The sequence below is a fragment of the Strongylocentrotus purpuratus genome, unplaced genomic scaffold (genome assembly GCF_000002235.5).
Source record: "Strongylocentrotus purpuratus isolate Spur 01 unplaced genomic scaffold, Spur_5.0 spur5_scaffold_4, whole genome shotgun sequence".
Classification (NCBI taxonomy): domain Eukaryota; kingdom Metazoa; phylum Echinodermata; class Echinoidea; order Camarodonta; family Strongylocentrotidae; genus Strongylocentrotus; species Strongylocentrotus purpuratus.
In genome coordinates, this window is record NW_022145610.1 from 15,242,263 (window position 1) to 15,254,930 (window position 12,668).

Sequence of the window (12,668 nt, forward strand, 5' to 3'; positions counted from 1 at the left end):
CTTCCTCCTCCTCCTCCTCCTCCTCCTCCTCCTCCTCCTCCTCCTCCTCCTCTTCTTTTTCTTCTTCTTCTTCTTTTCCTCCTCTTCCTTCTTTCTATATTCTTCTTCATCATCTTCTTCTTCTCCTCCCCCATCTACTTTAGTGTCAGAACCCCCCCCCCCCCCCCCCTGGCATCCCTTTTCAATTCGAGATTTTCTTTTAGTGTTTTCATTTTCATTTTATTTTGAAGGCTTTGGCTAGTTTAATTAGGGAGCTGAGACTTTTGTCCTCCAACAATTTCAAAATCTAAGCTTCCTCCCAAACACATACTAATCTTATAATCCTTTAGCTGCCTATGTTTTTTTTTAAATTAAAAAAATTAAAACAAAATAAACAATCAGGAGATAATAATCTACCAATTAACAATGAATTATATTTTCTTCTCATGAAGGGTTTCATCTACGTTCCCCTTTTTAATTGGACATCAGACATCAAAGTTCATAAATAAGTTAATTTAGGCCTAGACCTATACTCTTTATACAAAATAGCTCAACTGTGTCTTTCAAATATTCAAGAAATAATGACAGATCTTCACGCTAGGCAAAACTGATGTCAGCTTTATATTTTAACTCTTTTCAGGCAACCAACCAAAGTTCATGAGTTAATACTTCTGACTTTTTTTTCAGGAGTGTCCAGAGCAGAGTTGAGATGCGATATACAAGCTTTGCTACCGCTGACAAAGAGATTCGATCATACACAGTAGGACTAGAGGGCCAACTAAAATCGTGACCTTTGACATTTCATAGGTTTTGCATTGGATGCATTATGGGGGTTTTGTCCGATTTGAACGACGGTTTTGGAGGGTCAATGAATATTCATGAGCAATGACGTAAAAAATACGCCAACTACTGTTTGTTGATTGGCCATCGACAAAATGTTTTATGTATTAGGTCATGCATAAAACATTTTTTGCATTCCCAGAATTCCCTACGATTTGAGCAAGAAAATGATGAAAAATGGCGGTTGTATGAACTGCGACTTTGAAGTTTTTCAATTACGAACAATGAAACATTTTTCTTGTAAGTGAAATCGAATTTCTATTAGAATAGAAGTTTGTCAAATACATCTCAGTTGAGCAGAAAATCTTCAGGCGAACATCGACATCAAAGTGATACCATACGGATACCAAAAAAGTAAGTAAAGATAAATTTTGTGTGAAGATATCTGAAATGATTGTGATGTGTTCGTCATTGCAGTGAGGGGCTCTCCGCATTGTCACAACGTATTACCCGGTTTAACCCCCTACCCCATCCTTTTTTCTTTGTTCTGACCAAAGAATATTACTGATTGAATGAACTCTAATTTAAGTCGTCGACGGTAATATTTTTAAAAATAATCAGGAGTTTACCGTAGGTTATTTCATCACAGCACATCTCGTAATTTTAAGTTCAGTTCATAGCTTGATTACCGATAGTAATCGGTAGTAGATGTAGACCTGTTGTAGACTGCGCAAATGGCTCATTGCTAGTCCAAGCCGATAACTATTTCGTGGAGCGGTTTATGATTTTCAATTCGCCGGTGCTAGCCGCCTGTAACACTCCACCAATAAGCGACTGCGTTTCCTGAGCTGGCGCGGCAATAACTGGCTACACTTTAGTGTTACACTTACTGTAAAGCCTAGGCTGGTATTCATAGCATAGAGTCTAGCCTGAATTTTCTGTCTCTTTCGTTCGTTAGCCTCTGATTTGGGTAGAGTCGGCTTCTCTCTTTAGCCAACCCTACACAAATCAGAGGCTAACGAACGAAAGAGACAGAAAATTCGGGCTAAGGGCAAGGCATAGGCCCTGGCCTAGGCTAGGGTCTAGTCTAGATCTAGTTATGCTGTTGCTAGTGTGGCATTATGTATCCAGGTCCAGCTTAGTTTGGATGTAGGCTAGATAGACTATATCAACAACAACAAAACAAAACAAAAAGGGTGTCCCTTCCTAGCTTCCTAATTTTACCCCCCCCCCCCACCCCACCCCCACTCCTCTTTTTTCTTCATTGTGCTCTAACTTCTAAGTTATGGCACTGTGCCTTGTTTGAAATATTTAGAGGAAAATGACATGTTTAGAGAGAAAATAGGTTTACCGTATATTATTTACGTATTACTAATGTCCGAATATTTACCTTGTTTACAGTAAAGTTTCAGGACTATTTGCTACCCCCTTTTTATTTGGTATTGCATGGGTATTTTTAACTCTAGTCTAAAAGACATGAACCAAGTTATAAACTGATAACTAATGCAAGCATTTGATACTATTACTTGCACGAACCTTACTAAGTTTCTGTTTTCTTTTAATTGTAGATCCTCCCAGATAACAATACGGCGTTGGGCCAACGTCGGCCATGGTCGGCAGGGTCGCAGTCGGCAAGCCAACGTTGGCTAATCGTTGGGCCATCGTCGCCATTTTTTGCTGATAAATGGTGGCTATTGGTTGGCTCATTCGACGTTGGGCCAATGTTGGCTGAACGTTGGTCCATTGTCGCCATTTTCACTGATAAATGGTGGCTATTGGTTGGCTATTCGACGTTGGGCCAATGTTGGCTGAACGTTGGTCCATTGTCGCCATTTTCACTGATAAATGGTGGCTATTGGTTGGCTATTCGACGTTGGTCCAATGTTGGCTGAACGTTGGTCCATTGTCGCCATTTTCACTGATAAATGGTGGCTATTGGTTGGCTATTCGACGTTGGGCCAATGTTGGCTTCATGTTGGTCCATTGTCGCCATTTTCACTGATAAATGGTGGCTATTGGTTGGCTATTCGACGTTGGACCAATGTTGGCTGAGCGTTGGTCCATTGTCGCCATTTTCATTGATAAATGGTGGCTTTTGGTTGGCTATTCGACGTTGGGCTATTGTTGGTTTAATGTTGGTCCATTGTCGCCATTTTCACTGATAAATGGTGGCTTTGGGTTGGCTATTCGACGTTGGGCCAATGTTGGCTAAATGTTGGTCCATCGTCTCAATTATCACTGATAAATATTGGCTATTGGTTGGCCATTCGACGTTGGGCTAACGTTGGCTCATTGTCGCCATTTTCACTGATAATTGTTGGCTTTTGGTTGGCTATTCGACGTTGGGCCAATGTTGGCTGAACGTTGGTCCATTGTCACCATTTTTACTGATAAACCTGTAAATGGTGGCTTTTAGTTGGCTATTCGACGTTGGGCCAATGTTGGCTGAACGTTGGTCCATTGTCGCCATATTCACTGATTAATGGTGGCTATTGGTTGGCTATTCGATGTTGGGCCAATGTTGGCTGAACGTTGGTCCATTGTCGCCATATTCACTGATTAATGGTGGCTATTGGTTTGCTATTCGACGTTGGTCCAATGTTGGCTGAACGTTGGTCCATTGTCGACATTTTCACTGATAAATGATGGCTATTGGTTGGCTATTCGACGTTGGGCCAATGTTGGCTGAACGTTGGTCTATTGTCGCCATTTTCACTGATAAATGGTGGCTTTTGGTTGGCTATTCGACGTTGGGCTAACGTTGGCTCATTGTCGCCATTTTCACTGATAAATGGTGGCTATTAGTTGGCTATTCGACGTTGGGCCAATGTTGGCTGAACGTTGGTCCATTGTCGCCATTTTTACTGATAAATGGTGGCTATTGGTTGGCTATTCGACGTTGGGCTAAAGTTGGCTCAACGTTGGTCCATTGTCTCAAATATTACTGATAACTGTTGGCGTTTGGTTGGCTATTCGACGTTAGGCCAATGTGGGCTGAAAGTTGGACCATCGTCTCAATTTTAACTTATAAATGTTGGCTATTGGTTGGCTATTCGGCGTTGGGCCAATGTTGGCTTCATGTTGGTCCATCGTCTCAATTTTTTTTTTTAAATGGTGGCTTTGGGTTGGCTATTCGACGTTGGGCTAACGTCGGCTGAACGTTGGTCCATCGTCTCAATTTTAAATTTTAAATGTTGGCTTTTGGCTGGCCATTCGATGTTGGGCCAATGTTGGCTGAACGTTGGTCCATCGTCTCAATTATTACTGATAAATTGTGGCTGTTAATTGGCTATTCGACGTTTGGCTATTAACGTTGGCTCAATGTTGGTCCATCGTTTCAAATTTTACTGAGAAATGGTGGATATATGTTGGCTAATATACGCGACGTTGGGCCAACCCGGGGCAAACCTTGGCTTAACGTTGGTCTATATCGTCTCCATCTTTACTGATAAATAGTGCATGTATATATTGGTTGGCTATATGACGTTGGGCCAACGTAGCAAATACGACCTAGTACCGCTACATCCGGGTAAAAAAAATTGCATGCGTGCGCACGCCCATGTGCTCATGCAATTGCAACGTACGTCAGCCATATCCTGTCCATTTGTCTGGATCAGTTGCCGGGGAGTACCAACACTGCATGGTAAATGAATGATTTTCTTTCTCTTTCAACGTTATTTTTGTGAGCATGTCGCGTGAAACTGATAAATTGTATAGTGTGAGAACTCCCCGTCACAATTAAAGCGAGGGAAATAGCATGAGAAATTGTTAAAGTAATCATTGATAATTCCCTGTCCAAATGAAAGTGAAAGTGAGTATAGTGTACCGCTCGGCGTACGCTTATAGCATGCACACCCGCTGCGTGCAATTGAAGTGTGAGTGATGGCTATGATGGCTATGATGGGGGCCGAAGTGTCGGCATCAGATGCATTGAGTGTTTGCCGTGATAAATGTTAATATGTTCCTGACTTAGAGTTAGACCTAGGTGGTGTATTGATGCATCATGTTGCAGCGTCCGTGACAGTGATAATGTTCATCCCAATATGCAATATCGACCATGAATCAAATGATTGTGAATCTGTTGGTGTTACAAGTGTTGAAGGTGCTGATGCATTGTTGGAAAGACCAATTGAATCAAATAGAGCTGAATGGGAAGACGCATCATTTTTGTATGCATATCTAAATGATATTATAGTCTCTGATACTTTCAGATTTAGAAGTAGGTCTATACTATACTCTGTAGTAGCTCAATATATGCTGATGATGATTCAGTTCGAAAAGGAATAAATTACGAGATTGAGCTGTGAATTAAGATATCCCGCTAGTACATGTTTCTAGCCTCCTGAAATCTTACAAGGGTGCCAAGTCTGCCAAAATATGCAAGAACTTTGTATCAACACATTTAGTGGATTGTGAGTGTGATGTGAAAGAGGTAGCTGGTGGGAATTACCCTCATTTGCAATCATTTAAAGTCGCAATTGGCCAAGAACCTCAATTTGATCAAATAGTAAATAGGAAAAACTATTGGGGGCGGGGTAACACTGATCGATCCCATAATTTTCATTCACAAATTTGATTATTGCTGCATTTTTATTCTCATTTTCAAATTAGTTTTTATTGTTTATGCACATGTATATTAAATTGCTATAATTTGAACTGAAGGTAAATATTCTAATTATTTATTTTTTAAATTCTGACGTTCTTTATTAATACATTCAATTCTATAAAGCTCTTCCAAATCCCAATACTTTTTTCTCCCATAATCCCTACAATTCTGAAATTTAAATATTAAATCCTGCATTTCATATCGTCAACTTCACAACAAATTCCAGATTCCTCTACCCGTTCAGATCCAGCTACCCCTACCTCGATCATCCAGAACAGCATCAACAGCACCAAGGACCCCTTCGACATCGACCCCATCAACCTCCAGAACTCTGTCGACCCCAACGACCCCATTGACCTCAACATTCAGAAATATGGGTATGTCATTTGGTATTTTATTCATTTTGTATTTAGTTATACATGTAGACAGGATAGCACTTCTTAGTATTCGTTATAGTTGTGCCCTGCACACAAAGTACAAATGTACTGGATTAATGTACGTTTGTGTAGGACATAGCTGCTAACGGATGCTAGAATCTTTTTCCTGATTATATTGAGAAACTGCATTGTGATCACTTACAAAACTATTCAACAACAACAAATCATGAAATACAGCTTATAGCAGTATTTTTTTGGAAACAATTCTGAATGCAGGGTGCCACAAAAAACAAAACACAGTCAATTGATTTGTTTCTTGTATAAGCAACTAACGATATAGCTTTGTGTTTTTGTTTCTACTTTGAAGCCCCTCGAGCTCTCTCGAGTATTGGGAGCTTACATAAATACAAAAAAAAGTATTGGGAGCTTCACATTTCACTTCAATGTTATAATGATGTGAAAGAAAATGCCACTCTTCTTCAAACATTTGTCCTAAAATTAGAAAGAATACAAACTTACTAACTAAGGGTTTTGTGTTGTATGCAGAAAACGCAAATTTTGTATTCTTTCATCCATATTCTACTTCAAACACATTTGTTAGGGCAATATTCTATTTGCAGAAGTGTCCAGGTGTTAATGACATCCTCTTTTACATCATACCATTTAAGTGAGATTGTGCCATCTATTCTTTGGCTAATTTTGGGATCCAACACTTAAGAGGGGCTTTAAACTGTTATCAATCAAGCATCTCAACACTGAGCAAACAGATACTATAAATTGGTTCTTTCTATTGAAGAATATTACTGCCATTTTACCTCAAATGTATATTTCCTTTGTTAAGAAGAGTGTTTGATGCTACTCTAATTAAACAAGACAAAAATAAAAGAAATCCATTCCTTTCTAATTTCCATACGTCTGGGTCATTCGCTCTAAAGTTTGAACGAAGTTATTTTCATGACAAAGTACTTCTATCCATGAAATGTCATCAAAACTAGGGAGGATGTGCCACTCAGGACTACTTCCCTTGAATGCCGTACTATTTGATTAATATCCGTACTATTTCAAGGTGATGTTTCCATGATCTGCTTTTAAATCTTGTTTGGTTTCTTTCTTCTTCTTTTTTTTGCCGCAGATGTCGAAGCTGTACCACCACAAGCTAGACAAGATTTTGATTCCGACTAACCCATTCTTTAAAGGTCCATTGCCTTAGGAAATTAAAACTTTTATGTCTTGTATCAAGACCCTTTTAAAGCAACATAATAACAATTGTTTCATAAATAAATGCCTCCTTATATTTTTTACAATTTTTGAAAACCTCTCCAAGTTGCTCGTCTAATGGTGGACCCCGCCCCTTACAATTCTCAGAGTTCCTCGGAATGATTGACCAAAGGATTAGTGATGTTATATCAAGAACGATCTCCGCTTAGGCAAGCTACGGTGCTTGCTAGCCAGCTCTGCAGGCATTATGTTTTGTACACAAACATAAACAATAATTTTTGTTATTAAATAGTGTGCTATGCATCTTTACTTGTTATTTATTGTGGTGAAATTTCACTAATGGCCCAATTTTAAAAGAGAGCTATACCATGAGTCGAAGAAGGTCGTAATTGATTTGAATGCCTGTATAACGTGTCAACTAAATGCATGCTATAAAGAATTTCAAAGGTAAGAAAAAAATGTTTCATATATCTAAGTGACTGAATGTTTTTCGCACTACCTTCTTCTCAATTTAAAGAAATATTGAAAGTGGTATATCAGAGTGAAGAAACTTGTGTTTTTCCCTTTACAAGCTCTGCTCTTTCTTACTTCACTTTCAAATTTCCTCTCTTGTTATATAAACATTTAGCGATTGCTTTACTTCACACATTCAAACAATGTATACTATCCCTCCTAAAAAAAACAGTTTGTAGATGTGTTAACAATAGATATGGCGACGAAATGTATCAGTATCTCTGAAATGCTTAAGCATAAAAAATGTTGGCAATTTCTCTGAATTTTATTTTTTATTTTTTATGGAACATTGTTTACATTAATTGCCTAGTTCTTGGTATGCAAATGGTGGACACTTTATTAATTTCTTTATATTTTTGTGCTGTACATATGTAGAGGAATCTTGTCATAAGCAATCGTGTTCGTCTTCCAGAAAGTTTGTTTTGTTTTACTCGGGAAGTTGTGAGGATTGTTTATTATATTCGTACAATGAATTTCAGTAATTATGTTGTGTTACGTGTAAGCGACAATATATTTTATAACAGCTCCTATCGTCCTAGCATTCATTGATAGTAGGCCTATATTGTGACACATTGAGATACCTTGAACTTGAAACTATGTTTACATCTTTTTCGAATTAAAACGAAAATACAAAAGAAAGATGTACAATAATTGTATTCACATTTACAACAGTTTGTTTATTAGACATAAAATAAAGTATGTTTTATCACAAAATCAGTTTATTTTCCTTGTTCTTTTGTTTTGGAGGGAGGGGGGTGTATTCAGAGCAAATTCTAAGAAGCAAGATGGTGAACTTTTCATTAAAATGGGACAAATAAGTTGTTATCAAGTTTTGATAGTGATTAAAATGTACAAGATAATAGACATGACGAAATTAAAATAACATGTCCCTCTTGCTTCAATATTGTTATTATACATATCTTCCAGAGGGATCTAAGTCGAGTTCTATAATGAACTTTTCTCAAATTCAGTCTAATTTTGATGAAATTGTTACTATCTTCATTTTGTGGATTTTGCTCTGTTTATTTATTTAATCCAATCTTAAACTACTTGGCTTTTCCTTGTCACGTTGTGATGCATGTGTTTGAATGATTGTACATGTCCGATGTAGTATGATCTTGACGATGTTCTTATGAACGGACGACTGATGTTGGTGTGAATATGTTTTTGAGTTGGTGTTGGTAATGTCAGAAGGATGTTGGCATGAACTGGAAAGGGGAGGTACAACGTCGGCACATGGTGGGATACGGGTTGGCATAACGTTGCTTCTACGTCGGCAAATGGTGGAGAAGAGGTTGGCATAACGTTGGTCTAGCATTGGCACATGGTGGAGGAGGGGTCGGCACTTGGTGGGAAAAGGGTTGGCATTATGTTAGGACAACGTCGGGGAGACGTCGGCACATAGTGTAAAAGGGGTTGGCATTACGTTGGTCCTACGTCAGGGAGACGTCGGCACATGGTGGAAAAGGGGTTGGCATTACGTTTGTCCTATGTCGGCATATGGTGGGATAGGGGTTGACATGACATTGGTCATACGTCGGGGGGACGTTGGCCCGATGTTGGCTTAATGTCATTTCGTCGCTGTCGAGCCAACGTTGGCCCGCCGGCAAGAAAGCCGTTGGCCCAACATCACATTGGCGACGATGGCGCAACGTAACAGCCCACGACGTCGGCACATGGTGGGATAGGGGTTGGCATAACGTTTGTCCAATGTCGGAACTACGTCGGCACATGGTGGGATAGGGGTTGGAATAACGTTGGCCCTACGTCGTGGAGACGTCGGCACATGGTTGAAAAGGGTTGGTATAACGTTGGGCCAATGTCGAGGAGACGTCGGCACATGGTGGGATAAGGGTTGGCATAACGTTTATCCAATGTCGGAACAACGTCGGCACATGGTGGGATAGGGGTTGGCATAACGTTGGTCGTACGTCGGCACATGGTTAAAAAAGGGTTGGGACGACGTTGGTCCAATGTCGGAAAGACGTCGCCATACGGTGGAAAAGAGGTTGGCATAACGTTGGTTCAATGTCGGGAGGACATCGGCACATATGGTCGGATAGGGGTCGGCATAACGTTGGCCCGATGTTGGCTTAATGTCATTTTGTCACTGTCGGGCTAACGTTGGCCCGCCGGCAAGAAAGCCGTGGGCCCAACATCGTGTTGGCGACGTTGGACCAACGTAACAGCTTACGTTGGCCCCACGTTGGCGTAACGTCGTATTGTTATCTGGGCTATGCAACCAAAAAGCAGATAATGACCACAGATGTGCAACAGAGACTACCAGTACCTGATCATCATATGTTATGGTGTAGATCTCAGGAACAGGACACCTAAGTTGAACTCTGGCAAGGTATGTTTGTATAAAGTTCGAAAATATTCAGGCTGTATAATCTAAGGCTAAGCCCATGCCAACATCGCACTCATCTTGGACTAATCACCAATTACCATCTTAATTATAATGTTGCATTATATCTTGTAATTCTCATTTATTCTCTAGCTTTATTTAGGTGACAAACTACAATGTTGCTTAATAAACAAATCACTTTATTCTCTCAGCATGATATTACAATACGTACTCAAAGGTTTTTTTTTTCTTCTTCAATATTACATATCTATCAAAATTTTTCTCACAAAATCAGACAACTAAACAGTAGATACTCCTATGTTTATAAACAACTTAAAATTATTCAATAGACTTCTACCTCTACATGTACTGCCTGTTGTATGTAGCAAATGTTTCACAAATAATAATAATATTATAAGAAAAACAATTTTAAAGTTCCTTGTTCAATAATTGGAAATGAATATAAACCTTTACTCTACTCTTCAAAAAAGGCCCTATCAGATAGACATAAGTCTATCATTTTGTAATAAAACTAAAATGTAAGACCTAAAAGTGGGAAAGGGTACTATTAAACAGAAAAATCTAATGTAGTGCAGCTAGTTTTAATCTCATTTGCTTTCTCTCTTTTTGTTTGTATTATGCAGGTTGTCCCATGCAGAAGGTTTGATACCCAGGCTTCTTTCTATCCACTCTCATCTTGAGAACTCTTGAGATCTCTACATCAGCACGCTACATCACAATGGAAAATACAAGAAAACCAGCAGTGTGACTGAGATGATCAGCACATTTTAGTGCATACATGCCAACTGTTCAGATTAAAGAGGAACATTCCTCTTTTTGGGAGAAGATAATTATCATTTTAATGCAGGTGTTCCTCTTCCTGTACAAATTTGTCTGTAGTATTGAATAGGAGAGTTAGGATTGTTCCTCTTTTTTTTGAAAATAGCATAATTTGTACACATTTCTGATTTTCAAATGTTGGCATGTATGTTAGTGGCATACCTTATCTACAAGGCACTCTGCATGTAGACTGGGAATTGTGCACAAGGTAGTCAATGGTCTCTCTGCCTTTCCCTTGAAAGCCCTATTTTCTTTCACATATCACAAACATGGGAGAACCAAGCCAGAAGCGACATAGATCCGTGATTTGCCCAACGCTCCGTCCCAAAGTTTAATAATGGAACTGGCTTCCAGCAAATGTATGCCGACAGTCCTGCCAGGTCGAACTGCAAGGGACTACTCCTGAGGCATCTAATGCCCTTATCCCATTAAAAAAATATCATCTGTCTTCCTCGCACCCCTTCACTAGTTCATCTTCGTGATAAGCTGTATAGCCCTTTGAATAAAAGTATTTGTTGTTTTAATGTGTGTACATGTAAGATACAGGTAGCTTTTTGATATTTAATCTGAATTCAAATTCTGACCAATATATTAGGGATGCTGAACTGGATATTAAATTCAAGGTGGGGGAAATAAAATGATGTAGGAATAGTACAATAGTAGTACTCTAATAGTATTAGTAATAATTAGAGGATAATAATAATGATATTAATAATGATGACAATGAACAAAAATGTCCAATGTAAAAGAAAAAGTACTCGTACCAACCGCCCAAGGGAAACACAAAAAGTGGTCTATGTAGACAGGCTCGTTTAGTACATGTTTCAATGAGAAACCATTTTCAAGGGAAACAAAACAAATGTGGTCTTTGTAGACAGGTGGTCACTAAAGCAGGTTTGACAATATATACCCATGCTTTACATGTTGATAATTGAATAAATCATATGGATTTTATTTTAATATATCTAATTTTCTAAATCTATAGTAGAATTATACATCTGAACAATTTTAAGTTCAAGAGACGACAGCCACCCCTCCCCCGTTCATTTGTTACCTTTCTTTAGTTCAGGTTGTATTTTAAAAGATCATTATAGAAAAATTTATGTTCATAAATGTTAATAAAATTAGTTAATACTGCTTAATTCTTTTCTTTTCATTTTCTTATTTTTTGGAAGTTATGTGATGATGCTGGTGATTATAATCATCTTTCCTAATGAGAGAAAAAGCGGAAATGTAACGAGAGAGTGGGCAAGACTTAAGTATAAATGCAATATAAAAATTGGTTTACAATAGATATGGGGGTGGGGGGGGGGGGGGGGGTTAAATAAAGAATAAGTCAATGCCAACATGACAGCATAGGTAATGGTGGTGGGGTTGGAGGAGGGAGGGTAATAGAGCCTAGTGAAATGTCAATATTGGAAGAGGTCCTGTATTGAAAATGTAACTGTAGGGGGGGGGGGGGGTGGGGTGGCAAATTATTAAACAAACCAGTGGCGACGAATGCAAGAATGAAAAGAACGAGGCAAAATTGAAATTTCATTGGGGATATGGGGCACAATATAAAAGATCATTGATGGCGAGGCGAGAATGATTCATTATTTGGACACTAGAAATATGAAAATATCATTTAAGTAAATAAACGAACAAAATAAAACACACAAAAAAGAGGTAAAAAATGAATTGAGGTACCACGGTGAAATGGGGTCATCATTTTTGCTTTTTAACTGAACTTAATTTTTGTCAATGTACTTTCCATTCTGGTGACAGTGAAGTTTGTGGCCTTAAGTCACAACCATTTGAAAGTTATTACTCCCCCCCCCCCCCCCCCCCCCCCACCTCCCCGACTCTGACCTTTGTTCTACATTTATCGGCCAAATTAAGGATTCTGTCGATATAGTAACGCATGCGCATTGTCTTTTTTTATTGCGATAATATGCTAATAAGTGGAAAAGAGCTCATGAATATTCCAAATTTTAATTTAAATATTTTGCGCGCTGCGCGCAGTCCA